This window comes from Octodon degus, unplaced genomic scaffold (genome assembly GCF_000260255.1).
Source record: "Octodon degus isolate 3935 unplaced genomic scaffold, OctDeg1.0 scaffold00052, whole genome shotgun sequence".
Classification (NCBI taxonomy): Eukaryota; Metazoa; Chordata; class Mammalia; order Rodentia; family Octodontidae; genus Octodon; species Octodon degus.
In genome coordinates, this window is record NW_004524628.1 from 1,464,252 (window position 1) to 1,479,294 (window position 15,043).

The window sequence follows — 15,043 nt, forward strand, 5'->3', positions numbered from 1 at the left end:
GAGTGACGCAGCCCCAGCCGGCCGCGCGTGGCGGGCCGGGTGAGCCCGTCGGTGGCGCTCATTGGTCCGGCCCGTGCCGGCGGCCACGCCCCCACTGGGGAGCTGGTCCACGTGGGGCAGCACGGTCCCCTCCCAATGGCCTCGCCCGATTATCCTGACACCGTCTGTCCGCACTCGCAGGTGACTGGCGAGAATCGCGGCGGACCCTCGCCCGGCCCCCGAAGGTCATCCTACAGGGAAGACGCACTCAAGGTCATCCCCGTACCTGCCACGCGGCCCCGTTTTGCGTGGAGGGCCGCATCCCAAGCCGCACTTGGAGCGCAGTTACGACCTGCGGCTCCTGGTGGCTGCACTGGCCGGGCTACCTCGCGCCCGTCTGGTGAAGAAGCGGGACGGATTGTTCCCAAGGGATCCAGTCCTGGCTCATTGTCACACTTGTGACTTGCCCTTGGCCAGACAGGCTCTGTCCCTCGCCCGTCAGGGTTGGGGGGGTGCTCACGTGGTCGCTTCACTCCCGCAGTCAGGCACTTGGGTGGAAAGACTGAGTCACGAGAACCGGCCTGAGGCCCCAGTTGTGGCGCAGAGCTGCCACAGGATGGCTGTGGGTCATTAATTTCCCCGCGGCAGATCTGCATTCTCTGAGCTGCGGCTGGGACCGGAGGAAAGGACACTACTTCGGATCCAGATTCTCATTTGACCTTGAGCAAACCCCAAAATTCTCAGATCGAATTCTCCAGAACGTACAACGTGTGGCCAGAATTGAAAGAGTTAACTGGAGTGACTAGAACTAGAACCCAGTAGGTATGCAGGAAATGCTAATTTCCTTTTGGTTCTTTCCGTGACTGTGTGCCCGGTCCCTGTTCGGGGAAGTAGAAAAAGGTGGAAGGGGTGGGATGTTCTCTGCGTCTTGGAAGTTTTCCTTTCCTTTTGAGATAAAGATTGCTTCCTGATCCTCTATGTGATAGTGTAGTTTTAACATCAGTGAAAAGATTGGCCCTGTACATGTGGGAGCATTTTGTTACATGTCCGAAACTCAAGACTTAACCAAGCATAGAATGAGAGCTTTAAGTCGTGGTCTCTTGATGGGATTGTAGTGAGATTAAAATATGCCAGCCAGATACACCAGGTTTAGAACGCTCTGGGGCCCACCCACGTTCTTTATCTGTAGCTTCAGGACACTGTAGCACTGATGCTGGAAGTTGTTGCTGTGGCTGAGTCATTAATAAAGGCTCAAACTTCACCTGAGCCAGTGTGGTAGAGTTACACGAAGCTCCAGGTCCCAAGGTCAGGCCTGAAAGAGAATGTTCAAGTCTCAGAGCGCTGACCCTGGAGTATAAAACAGGCTATGCCCTCCACCTCTACCTCATTTCAAGGTTATGGAAACAGTACAGGAAAGAAGGACTGGTCTGGTAAAGGTCCCCGCATTTCGTCAATTAAAACATATTTTTCAAAGTAATTATTTGTAAGGAAATTATCTACAACTTTTGCCACTGTTTTCTTTCAGTCTGTTCACAGTGTGATTTTGGCCAGTCTGTGACAGTAGCTCTTGAAGTTGGCAAATGTTTGCTGGACACTCTGGCCGGGGATCATGGGAGCAGTTGGTCAAGGTCAAGGTGCGGTTCAGGGCCCTGGGGGTGGGGCAGAAGGAATGGGTTATGTGGGAGAGGGTTTGGGTTGCAGAAGAGGATCCATGCCTTACCAGGCTTGGAAACCAGGGCTTATCTTGCTTGAGGCATATTTATTCTCCTGTAGGGAAGAGAGGCAGTTAGAGGCTTTGAAATGGAAAAGAAAGAAGGACCTCCCCTTCTCACACACCAATAGCATTGGTATTGGCTTTCTCTGGAGATGTTGGGGACAGAGGTCCAGAGAACCTAAGGGAATCCAGGTATGGTTGCACATACCTGTAATCCCAACAGTAGAGAGGCTGAGGCAAGAGGATTGCTGTGAGTTCATTCGAGGCCAGCCTGAACTACTTCGGGAGACCCTGTCTCCAAAAAACAAAACAGAAGGAAAAAAAAAAAAAAAGCCTAAGGGAGGCTGAATGCCTGTCACAATTGGTGCATTGGTGCGAACACACTTCATAATCCAAGGGAGGCCCATTCACCTAGTGCTTAAATCATGAAAAATGTGATCAGGCAACTTGTTCTGCTACTTGTAGCCATGTAACCAAGAGCAAATACATTCTCTGCCTATTTCCTTGTCTCATAGGAAGAGATGGGGCGTCCGTTCTTCACAAAGGCATCGGCAGGACTAAGTGACCAATGTGTAGCTGTTTTCCATGCATCTAACACATCTAAGTGATCTTTCCAGGTGTTCACCAGTTAGCTGATGGCTGCCAGTACAACCTGTTTAAAGCCAGTTGTGTGCCAGTGACCAGACCCCCCTGCCATTTGGGCCAGGCTCTTTCAACCTTTGTCCTTCAGGCTGAGGGTGACATGCATGCATATAGGGCTGCTGCCAGAGGGGGGCAGCTCATGCAAATGGACTCACTGGTCTAGCTAGAACCCCAACTGCCCACAGGATCTATGGTGAGTCACTGTCACTGAGTCCCATGAGTGCAAGGGTCCCTCACTGCACCCACACGAATGGAAGAGGACAGCCTTCCGCAGGCTGCGGAACACTAGGCCAGCTCTGTGAGTGTGGAATTTCTTGGGGATATTTCCATTTCTAACTTGATGGGATTGAAACGCTAAGAGCTAGGAAGGGCACCTGAAAGCCCCTTCACGGACAAAAGAGATGGTGCCACGTGAATACTTCGCTAGTTCACAGGGACTTGGGGTCAAGGAGATGGTTCTGAGGTCAACAGGCAGTGTGTGTGAAGTAAGCTCCCTGGGAAAGGTCTGCTGGGAGAATGGGGACATTGTGGAGCCAGAGCAGGATCAGAGGCCGTCCCTGAGGACTGGACAGGAGCACAGGGAGAGAATACCCAGGGAAGAGAGGGTAGGAGCTTTGGTAAGAAAATCACCTCTCTGTCCCCAAAGCCCTCTCGACCACCACCCCTAATGAGGAAAGAATGTCGGTGATACAGTTCAGTGTGTGCCTGTGCCAGGCACACTTTCAGATCCTCAGCATATATTATGGTGTGGAACGCTCAGTAAACCTCAGCAGGTGCCTTATTATATGGGCGAGGAAGCTAAGGCACACAAAAGCCACAGTTAAACCAGTGCTGAACCTAACGAACATCCCAGAATGCTGGGAAGTGGAGAATCAAGTACAATAGCCCTAGATGTTAAGTCTTACACCTAAATTAACACATTTACTCCCCGCTGCTTTCCTCATTTCCACTACCTGGTGCATTTACAGCCTGTAGTGTAGGCCTTCTCCAACATAGTTGGAATAGAAAGGGGCAACTCTAGGAGACATGTCTATAACATTGGCTCCAATTTCCCTGGGCTCAAAGAAACAGGAATCCAGAGCACATGTTCTCTCAGGAAGCAAAGTTGTGCCCTGGCCTGTAATCCCAGCAAAAGGATCATCAAGAATTCAAGGCCTTGGGGCTGTGGAGATGATTCAGTGGAATAAACGCTTCCCTGGCAAGCACAAGGGCCTGAGTTCAATCCCCAGTTCCACCAAAAAAAAAAAAAAAAAAGAATTCAAGGCCAAGGGGCCAGGGAGATGGCTTAGGAGAATAAGTGCTTCCCTGACAAGTGCAAGGACCTGAGTTCAATCCCCAATTCTGCCAAATTATTATTGTTATTATTATTGTTATTATTCAAGGCCAGCCTGGGCTGTATAGCAAAACCCTGTGTCAAAAAAAAAAAAAAAGTTGTGCCCTAGCCATGTCTTAGTTGCTCAAAACTCTTCTCCAGAGTCTTCTCAAAATAAATAAGAAACCTGTCTGGCAAGGGAAAGGCAAAATCCATCTGTAGCTAACCTCTGCAGGAAATATGTTCAAAGTAACATTTCCAGGAAGGAGCCTGTGTCATCACCGGTTCCCCACCTGCTTTCCCACCTGCTTTGGATGCAGCTGTCTCCTCCGGCTCCAGAAATCCCCCTTTCCTCATGCCACACAAAAGAGGACTGGGCACTGTCTGTGACGTTGCCCTGAACAGCACGGGGAGGAGCAGGGGTGCTTTGAAGCCCCCACCAGCCAAGCACTGATGTGGACACTCACAGGTTGAGATAGGTCAGTGTCCCACACCCAGAAAGAGCTGGGTTTTAGTTGTACCAGGCAAACCCATCAGTCCCTTTCTCTGCACCCGAGAACTTGGCCTTCCACCCCACGCTTCTGCAGCACCTCCCTGGCTGCTCAGTGCATTCCATGGCTTTGTGTTCAGAGATGTAGGCATGATTGTGTGGCAGAGGACCCAGACAGAGGGAACAGGGCACAGTTCTTATAGCCTGAAATGGTTCCCGTGTTTGGCCCTCTGATTCGGCCTCAGGACAACACTTGTAAAAGACCCCAGGGGAGCCTTAAACTAGGACTCGCTATTTTGTCCAAGGCTCCACTTTCTCAACTCTTGACTAGAGAAGAAAGGCGACTAACTGGGAACAAGAGGATCTCTGTGTAGTAAAGACCTTGTGGCTAAAGAGGAACGGGTCAGCTTGCTGTCCCCACACCCCGGAACATGTGGCTTCAGGCTGAGAAAGTGAGGGGGTGGCAGGACATGAATCATGCACACAGTCATCTCCAGGAGGAGGGACAGTTTCCTGCATCTCTGCGGCTCCTGGCTCTTCATCCTTCAACACATAGCCTGCTGTGGATCTAGGAGACCAGCAAGCCTGACTGGCCCCTGCCCTCAACACACAAACACATGGCGCTTAGCATCACAGGGAGGACTGACCATGAGCACAGCAGCCCAGAAGGAGAAGGAGGAGTCAGCCTCTCCCTTCATGCCTTCCTTCTAGACTCCAGACCTGCCACTTCCATGCCAGTCCACACACGGCACCCTCGGGTACACCCTGATCTGTTACTCTACACAGACATTGCCAGAACCTGAAAAACTGCCAGCCCACACATCCCCAGTGCACCTCACCACCAGGGAGGGTCAGGCCCACTGGCTTCGCCCCCTAGGCAGCTCAGGGCCTCCTGTTCTCTTCCCTTCCCCTCAGCAGGAGAAAGTTTTCTGAGAAAAGCCCCATAGGGCTTAGTGGATAGAAAAAGCTGTGTGTCTCGAGGCAGTGACTCAGGCCTGACAGGATCCACCTCAGCTTAGCCAGGCCGAAAACTGAGGTGTTTGGGATTCAGTGAGGGGATCAGCTGTGGAAGCTACCTCACGGGACCCTGTTCTGAGTAGAACTCCAAATTCCTCATGCTCAGGAGGGAGATCCATTTTTCAGTGATGAGGACCATCTCAGCTTTAGCCTAGAGCCTTGCTTCTTCAAATGTGGTCTGTGGCTCATAGCAAGGGAGCTTGCAAAATCTCCAGCCCCGCCCCAGACATTGAATCAGAAGTGCTCCGTTGGTTTGGTTTTGTTTGGTTTTCATGCCTAGAATTGGTTTTGGTATTGTGGTACCAGAGATTACACTCAGGACCTTGCACTTTCCAGGCAAGCACTTAATCCACTGAGCTATCTCCCCGGCCGCTCATGTCTGGAATTGAACCGAGGGGCCTGGCTTTGCTTGCTAAGCACATGCTCTTCCCCTGAGCTGCCTCCAGCACCAAGAACCTGCATTTTTAATAAAAACATGATTCATAAGCACATTGCTGTCTGGGAAGCAATTACAAGAATGGTTCTTGTTACCTAGTAAGTTTAGAAACAATATGTTTACACAGTTTTTTTCAGTCGGACATTGAAAAACCACCAGCTTTTTCTATCTTAAGTCCTGCTTTCCTCAGCCAGCACTCTACCATTTTAGGTAAATCAGCACATGGGCTTTGGGGTCGGACTATCTGAAATTAGACTCTTGGCTCCAGCACTTACTTGGTGTGACTTTGGCCACGTTGCTTAAGCTCCCTTACCTCTCTAAACTGGAGACAGCGGGGTTGTTATGAAGCTTGATTCAGTTAAGTGCTTAGCACTATACCTGGCATTTAGGGAGCACTCATGTGAATACTAATTGGGTTTGGGATGTCCCAAAGTTTTGTAATATATATTGTTTTTTAGGGTGAAATACTTGTATAGCTAGTAGTTTCATCCATTGTTCTCAGATCCTTTCTGATAATCATTTTCTAAAGTACCTGGTTCTTCAGGGTGTAGAGGGGCAACTTAACTGCTACCTCAAAAACTTATCTGTTTCAAAACTGTCTATTCACCAGGTGTGGTGGCACTTGGGTGGCACCTGTGATCCCAGCACTTGGGAGGCTGAGACACGAGAATTGCCATGAGTTCAAAGCCAGCTTGGGCTACATAGTGAATTCAAGGCCAGCCAGAGTTCAGAAACAAAATAAAACAATTTTTTTTTTCTTTTTTTGGCGGAACTGGGGATTGAACTCAGGCCCTTGCACTTGCCAGGCAAGCGCTTATTCTACTGAGCTACCTCCCTGGGCGATAAAACAAAAATTTAAAGGCTGCTTATTCTACCATTCAATACCCATCTGTAGGGAATAGAACAGCGAGAGAAAAAAAAAAAAAACCTAAGGCTTTTGCATTGAACTCTTTCATTTTTTGAAACAAGGTCTTGCAAAGTCACTGTGTTACTCAGGCTGGGCTTGAACTCCTCATCCTGTCTCAGTCTCCCCTAATGCCGGGATCATAGGTGTGTGCCACCATGCTGGGGTGGGAATTGAACATTTTAACTGTCATCATGGATAATGCCTCATCTTTTAAATGATGATGAGGGTAGAGGATTTAGCTCAGTGTTTCCTCAGCCTGCCTGGCAAGCATGAGGTTATGAGTTCGATTCCTAGTACCCAAAAAACAAAAAAGAAAATAAATGATGATGACTTAAGAAAAACCTTAAATATCTATAGGCCTAATCCTCCTGATTCCAGTTATCTTCAAACACATCATTTCATCTTCACAACTCTGATACAGACAGCAAACATCTGTAGCCTGTCACACAAGGAAGTGAGAGTCTGAGAGCTGATGGTCCCATGACTGGCAAGTAAGAAAGTGGAGCCCAGGGAGCTGGCACAGGGCCCCAGCAGTAAGGGATGAACATGGGACTCAGTGCAGCGTTCTCTCGCTATGTGTTGCTTACAGATGCAAACCAGAGAAGCCACTGAGAGGAATAAGAATGGAACTTTCAGGCTGGAAAACAGGAGAGGTCCTGGGGACTTAGCTCAGCAGTAGAACACTTGCCTAGCAAGCTGGAAGCCCTGGGTTTGGTCCTCGGTCCCAAAAGCAAAATACAGAAGGGAGAGAGTACTTCATTTTCCAAGATGATTTCCATTGTAAATACTCTGATCCTTTCTACCCATAAAAACTGCTACTTATCAAACTTGTATTCTGACTATTTATTTATTTATTAGTTTTTGATGGAACCAGGGATTGAACTCAGGCCCTTGTGCTTGCCAGGGAAGTGCTTATTCTACTGAGCCATCTCCCTGGCCCGTGTTTGACTATTTAGTTCCCAAAATATAGTCATCAAGACAGACTAACAGGTAAAATCATTTAGGGCAAGAGAATGTGTAGATTTTTTAAAATTATAAAATTAAAAGCTGCTTATGTAAAAATGATACCATAGAGACAGTACCAAGTTAAAAGTGCATCTCCCTAGAATCTCAGCCTAGTCTCAGCCCTAAAATCCCAACTGTGAACAGTTCTTTGTGGAGTATACTGTTATGCCGGCACTCGGAACGCTGAGACAAGAGGATTGCTGGAGTTGGAGTTCAAAGTCGGCCTGCACTAAACATGATCTTGTCTTTAAAAATAAGTTCCTTGTGATACCCACATATAGGGTATTTGTAATATGAAATCATGCATGGAGTTACGCAACTCGCTCTGTTCCTTTATCACTGTCTTAGATGCCTTTGCGCGTCATTGCATGTGGATTTCCCCAATTACTTTCTCTTAGTATCTGTATGATAGGTCACTACATGGTGTATTGCGAGGGGAGGGAGCGTGTTTGCCTTCACACAAGAGGATTATCTGGGTGGTAAGCTATGTCAGTGTTTTCATTTCATACGGAATTATGCCAATTTAGACGCCCACCCATCATGAGAGAGAAAGTGTCAGGTTCAAAGCTGGAGGATATTTTTAGATCTCCTTCATATCATATGTGGCCATGGGTTTAATGGCCCACCCACGCTTCCTTACCCAAATCAACATCTCTCTTTCATAGATCTTTGTAATCAGAGGTCTTTAAATCTCAGATTGAAATCTTTTGGCTCCAGTCCTCAGCAGTGCAGCTTCCTCTTTGAGGTCCCGTCTAGCTCTTGGCACCCCTGTGCCCTGGCCCTCTCTCCTCCCTCTGAGCCCCCCTTCTTGGCCTCCACTCTCCTAAACAGCCTCCCACGGCACTGATGAGCGCCTCCTTTCCCCAGCCTGTGGGGTGTAAGTTTGCTTTTCCAGTGAGGTCATCCAGGCCAGCACCTCTTGCTTGTTGATGTTTCCACCTCCACAGGCCTGCTGTTGGCACAGTGGTTGTTACGGGGTCAGTGTGGGTAACAAAACCTCGGAGACACACAGCTTTGTGGCTCGGAACTTGGCAGTCTGCAGCGCTGCCGCCCACAGAGGCTGCTCCTGTAGCTTGCAGCCTAAGGCACTGAAGAATCAACCAGTCCTCACCTCACCGCCCCCTCCCTCACAACACATCCCTAGTGTTTACAACCCTCTGGCTAGTTTCCAGCTGACAGCTCTGATAGGGCCCTAGGGTGGGGGGAAGAGAAAAGTAAGTGGCAGACAGGGAAAAGGGGTCCTCACTACAGCTCAAGATCCTGAAGGGCCTGAGCCCTCAGGCTGCCTGACTCTGCTCCACTGCCTGCCAAGAGGAACGGCAACAAGGCCACAGCAAGCTGGCAGACCCAGAATGAGGTGGAGAGACATGGGGGTGCAGCTTGTTGTGCAATCCAGTGGTAGCGTCTCCATCTCCCTTGTCTGCTGCTCTGAATCCTTTGTCTTCAACAGGATGGCTCAGTGCAATAAGTGCTTCCTTGGCAAGCACAAGGGCCTGAGTTCAATCCCTGGTTACACCAAAAAAAAAAGGACTTCTCTTTCTGCTCTTCACCTCTTAACATCCAGGAGTCTCCTTTCCTTCTCGCTGTTACTCTGCCTCCTGCAGGCTCCCTGACTTAGTGGCATCCACTGCGCTCCACCCACTCCATCTCCACACGTGCTGGAAGCCCCAGCACCTCCGAACTCCAAATGCCCCGCCTTCTCTCAGCTCTCTCTTGTTCTAAATACCCTGCAGTTGATCATGAGGATAGAGCTCTTTTCAACACCCTCTCTGTGGATGCCCATGTGCTTTCTGCATCTCCATTCCATGACCGTCTTCTTCCCACTTTCTACTTTCCCCCATCGCTAGTCTTCCAAGCTCCCCCCTGGGAATCTGACCTGACCGGTCATTTCCCCCAGTCACCACCTTCACGCACATGTGCCTAGCAGGCCTCCATCACTGGCGCAGCCATCCTCTCGTGGCCCTGTTTCTACAGCCGGAGCTGCACCGCTCCTGCATTCTCTGGAGTTTAGTGCCCTTTGAATCTTTCCACTTCCACACTGTGGGAGTCTCTGAGTCCTCTGAGCTTTCTCCCACATCACTGCCCCCTTCAGCTCCTGCCCCTGCCATCTTTCCTGGACTCCTTGGATGCAACAGCCCAGCCTTCTGATTCATCCCCGTGTGCCCCCATCAGTCAGAGGTCCCTGTACCTGTGGCACAAAGCCCAGGCACACAGACCCCCTCCAGAGGTTCCCTCAAGTCCTTCCCCACCGTAGCACTCCCGCTCTTACCCATCCCACCTTGGCTTCCTGCCAGGCCTAGTTTGCACCTCAGTTCCCCTATTCCCTTTATCATTGATATGAGGGAAAGGAAATCCCAACCTGAGGTGAGTTTGTTTTCTCTAAAATCAAAGAATGAATTTCACAACAATGGAGGTTAAGAGCAGAATATATTTAATGAGGGAAAGAAACCTGTCTGAAAGGACAGAAGGGGACCTGAGTGGGTTGCCAAAGACCCTGCCTTTTCTAGGGATTTTATAGAGCAAATCTACCCAGTAGGGCGGGCCTAAGGTGGGAAACATGAATACTTGCTAGGTGGGTATAACAGGGGACAAACACTATGGTCAGTAAGATTGCAATTACAATTGCTCAGGTAAAACTGATTAAGTCAGGATCAAATAGGGAAGCAAGTCGTGTAGCAAGTGGTAGCAAGCAGACAGGACACGGATGGGCTCTTCCTGTAGGGAGTTGCTTAGTGGCTCTTCCTGGCTTTCTCAAGGTGATTGATCACTGTTTAGAATATCAGTCCCTGAGGCCCATCCCTAGGGAGGTATGTGGGTGCATTTCTTTCCTCTGTTGTTCTGAGGCTGGCCCAAGTGGGAGTGCCTCTCCCCACCCCCACCCCCCAGCTGCAAGGTGTCTCATCTTACATCCTGGCGCTTCCAGGGCCCAGCCCCATCTGCCTGTACTGTTTTTATCTAACTCGGCTGCCTACATCATCATGGCCCCCGTGGTGGGATCTGACATGATCAGCCCTCTTCCTCCTTGTTTGTTTCACTTTCCCAGCAGAACCCTGAGGCGCGCTTGGGCATGCCCTGCTAGGACGCGGCCACCCTGCATGTTCTCAAGACTGAAGGCAAGATTAGGAAGGCCGGTGCTCAAGGCATGAAGGCAAGTGTAACCTAACAGCGTGGAAGGGCCCTAACTGGCCAAACCAAACCCATTTGCAGGTAGAAGAGACCCCGAGGCCACCATTTGGAGTTGATCAGCGTGGTGCTCTGGCCAGGCTGTTCCCCAGATACTTCTGTTTTCTGGTAGGGTCTCCAAAGTCAGCAGTCAGACCCTCTGCATTTGGATGCTGGGTGACCTGCTTTCCGTGGCTGCAGCGGAAGCAACCCTGGCCCTCAGCAGCACAGAGGTGTCAGCTCTTCTTCTCACCCAGCCAGCTGTGCCACACCTGATGTCAAGTGCTGCCACGTGCTCCAGCTTCCTGTGAGGTGGGGCAGCCTGGCTTTCTCACTCTCATACTAAAGAAAGACTGGGCGAGTTCCTCCTGCACTCATGACCCACACAGGGCCAGCCAGGGTTCACAAGGGAAGGCCCTGTGCTGCCCGTATCTTGATCATCAGAAGAGTTTGCTAAGTGTCTTTGACACACTGACTTAGGCAGCAGACAGACACAGGGCTGCCATGGGCTGCAGGGGGCAGGGAGCAGACAGAAGAACAGAAGAAGAAAGGCAGAGACAGCGCAGCCCAAGGGGAAAACATACAGAGCACATGGAAGCCAGGCCGCAGTTCTGACTTGGGGGTCCGGTGGTCCCCTACTTCCCTGGCCTGTTTACCTCTGATTCCGGCCTCCAGCCTCAATCCAAGCACACCGGTCAGCACAGGTGGCCAGGCTAGGCTGCTGAAGCACTGTTTCCAAAAGCCTTTCCCAACTGGGCTTGGCAGTGTGCGCCTGTAATCCCAGCACTCTTAAGTGGCGGAGGCAGGAGGATCACAAGTTCAAGCTTGGACAATTTAGCAATGTAGTGAAACCATGTCTCAAGTTAGAGAAGTAAATTTAACAAGAGTCAGGGACTTACCTCAGTGCAAAGTCCCCTAGTTCAATTCCCAGTATCACTATCAGTATAAAAAATAAAAATCTTTCATTACCAGTGCTGTGAAACAGGCTACAGACAGTTCTGTCTGGTGCTTTCCAGGGTGGGGCCCACTTCTGTCTGCCAGCCTTGCTTTCCACCCCTCCACACAGGAAAAAATGTACTCTGCCCTGTCTGGCTTGTCAGTAACCACCACCTCCCTCTGCACAAAGCAAATGGCCTTGTGTAGCTGCCTTAGAAAGTCAGCTTTCTCAGGAATATTAGCTGCTGCCAAGCACAACCCTTCCTTCATCCTCACAAGCAGCCTGGGAAGCAGCAGAGAGACCCACCTTCTACGGGTGAGGAGAAGTAGGGGCTCAGAAGAAATTGGTTTCATCCCAAGCCCACAGAGCTCAGCTGGGCTGCTTTTCCTCCACAGGCCCAGGTCCTCCGCCTTCCCCAGTAGGTGGAAACTGCACACACCTGGGAATATGGGCCAGGGCCTACTTTCTGTGTTTGGCAAACAAGGCACACAATGGTGTCTCAGTCCACGCTGGCTGCTATAACAGAATACCATAGACTCAGAGGCCTCTGAGCAACAGAACGGCATTGTTCACAGGTTCTGGAATCTGCAAAGCACGAGATCAAGGTGCCCACAGATTTATGTCTAGTGAGGTTCTATTTCCTGGCTCGTAGGAGCTTTTCTTTCTCTGTCTGTGTCTCTCTCTGTCTCTCCCTCTTTTTCACTTAATGGACGAATACCAGAGTCTTTGCACTCAGCTATAGCCTGAGCCTTTTTTGCTTTTTTTTTTTTTTTTTTAGTACTGGGAATAGGACTCAGGACCTTGTGCTTGCTAGGCAGGCGCTTATATCTGCTGAGCTATATCCCTGACCCTCTTTTTTTTTTACTGTAGGACATGGTCTTGCTAATTTGCTAAGTTGTCCTGAGCTCAGACTTGCAGTCTTCCTGCCTCAGTCTCTCTCTCTCTCTTTCTTTTCCTCAGTCTCTCAGTCATGGAATTATAGGCTTGCACCACCACTTAAGTGTCGGGGGTCTCTTTCACTCTTTCATAAAGACATTGACCCGACCGTCCAAATAGCTCAGTGGATTAAAGTGCAAGCAGGCAGAGGGGCAGGCATTTGATCTTCACGCTCTTCACGCCTGCCGTGCTGGCCCTGCCCCCGGGGTGCGCTGAGACTGCAATTGAGACTGGGCGTGGTGGCGTGTGCTTGTAATCGCAGCTCTTGGGAGGCTATAAACAGGAGAATCACTACGAGTCGGATCTAGTAGTGAGACCCTGAACACCCTGTAGACCCTTCTCTAAAATACAGAAGAAAAAAGACGTTGACGTCATGCTTGAAGGCTCTGCCCCCATGATGTAATCACTTCCCAGATCTCCTCATTGTACCTCACTAAGGGTCAGGTTTCAATATAGGACTTCTGAACACACAAACATTCAATCTATAACAGCTGGAATTAAAACTATAGTGATCAAGCAGCACTCTGTACATACTAAAGAGGAAAATTCAGGCCCAGCGAGATAGCTCAGCAGACTAAAGCGCCTGCTTAGGCAAGCTTAGGCAAGCGCAGGGACCCGGATTCCATTCCTTGGCACCACGTGCCATACCAGCCCCACCCCTAGGGCAGGCAGAGCCGGCTACCGAGTTCCCAGCGTAGTGGTACACACCTGTAATCCCAGAGCTGAGGAGGTTGAAAGCAGGAGGATCACCACGATTCCAAGCTACATAGTGAGACCCTGTAACAACCAAATACATTCAAAAATAAAGAGGAAATCTCATTCAGTTTCTGTTTTCATCCATAGGGTTGCTAAAATTCTTTTTTTTTTTTTTGTAGCCCAAGCTGGCCTTGAATTTTTGGCATTCTCCTGCCTCATTTTCCTGAGTGCTGGGATTACAGGTGTGCACCAGCACACCTGGCTCAAATTCACTTTAAAAGTTAAGTTTCTGACCCGTTGGCAAACAATAGCACAGTGCCGTTGTCCTAGCGTGCATCTGAGAGAGTTGAAGAAACAGAGAGACAGGCAGGCGCAGGAGGCCCGGAGGCTGACGGCACCAGCTGGCATGTTTCCGTCAGGGCCCTTCCCTCACTGGCGGCCCCTCCAGCATGTGGCTCACGATGTTTGTTATTTCTTTCTGCGTGGAAAATGCAGTTACTTCTATCAGAAGACAAAACAGAATCATGACTTCGGGCCAGCCAGAGAGCTCAGCGGATTAAAGGGCCTGTTTAGTCAGAAGCAGCGAACAGGGACGATCCCCGGCACCCCGGGACTGAAACTGGGTATAGTGACACACCCAGGAGGACAAGGCCATGTCCCCATGTCCCACTCCACATAGCAGCATTCCAAATATAAAGCTTTTATTCTGTTGGGAGCTTGTGAAACATGTATTGGAACATAAATCATGAAGTCATGATTCTTTTATATATATGTGTGTGTATATATATATTTAGTACAGGGTCTCACTACACAGATTGAATTCGTAGTGATCCTCCTGTTTTCAGCCTCTCAAGAGTTGGGATTACAGGCGTGCGCCGCCACACCTGGACTCTGCTGGTGCAGGGGATCAAACCCTGGTCCCTGTACCTGCCTAAGCAGGCATTTAGTTGACTGAGCTATCTCTCTGGGCCTTCTTCCTTATTTTCTTAAACTGTGAGGTTTCTATACAAAACGAAGAGGGCTGAGTCTTGTAAATCCTGTCAATTCCAGGCAGTGCTTCCTGGGCCTGGGCAGCGCCTGCTGTCCTGTTCCAAAGCAGCCTGGCCTGGCCCGACTATTCTTGCATGCTCTGTACCATTCTCAGAGTCAGCATTCAACACAAACGTGCTGCTCTGCGCTCCCCATCTAGCTCCCTGCAGGCACTCGGGCACAAGCAGCCCCCCAAAGGAGAATTTCATTATACTCCACAGTGCTAGAGCAGCTGTCAAGATTTACACAAAATATAGGGGGCATGACCACAAAATACAGTGAATGTTTTAAAAAATTTTAATAGATTTCAGCAAAAGACATTGCCATTAAGTCCCACCCCCTCGTTTCAAGCATAGTTATCGCATCATTCTTATGCGGTTGTGGAAGTCCTCTTTTGTGTCTTCAGTTGGGTAGTCACTACTGCCTCAGTGTCCTGAATTGGTTCAAACATGTTTACCTTTCAAGCTCATTTTCACTTCATGTGGGAGCCAGAAGGTGCACAGAGCTGATGCAGTGTGTAAGGCAGATTAGGACACAGCTTCATGCTCCTGCAGCCCTGCCTTTCCCTGGGGTGGCAGCAGCAGCAGCGTTCATCACATGTCTTACCTCATCCAGTAGAGACCCTCAGGAAAGAGAACTTCCAGAACTGCTTCGAAAGCAGCAAGAGCAATGGGCTAAGTGTGTTCAAAGTGGGGGAGGCACTCTACAGGGGGATTCACAGTAATGTGCTCTTTACTGTAAGATACTTTTAAAAATGTAAACATTCATTGTATATTGTGAC

General features: G+C 49.7%; 1 protein-coding gene across 1 annotated transcript in view; it reads right to left on the reverse strand.

The window, feature by feature from the left end:
- Positions 1-15,043, reverse strand: part of Slc20a1 (solute carrier family 20 member 1) — a 38,726-nt gene that overhangs the window by 14,232 nt on the left and 9,451 nt on the right. The window contains exon 2 of the mRNA XM_004633225.2: positions 13,632-13,634. The gene's annotated coding sequence lies outside the window, so the exon portion shown is untranslated. The remainder of the gene's footprint in view (positions 1-13,631; positions 13,635-15,043) is intronic.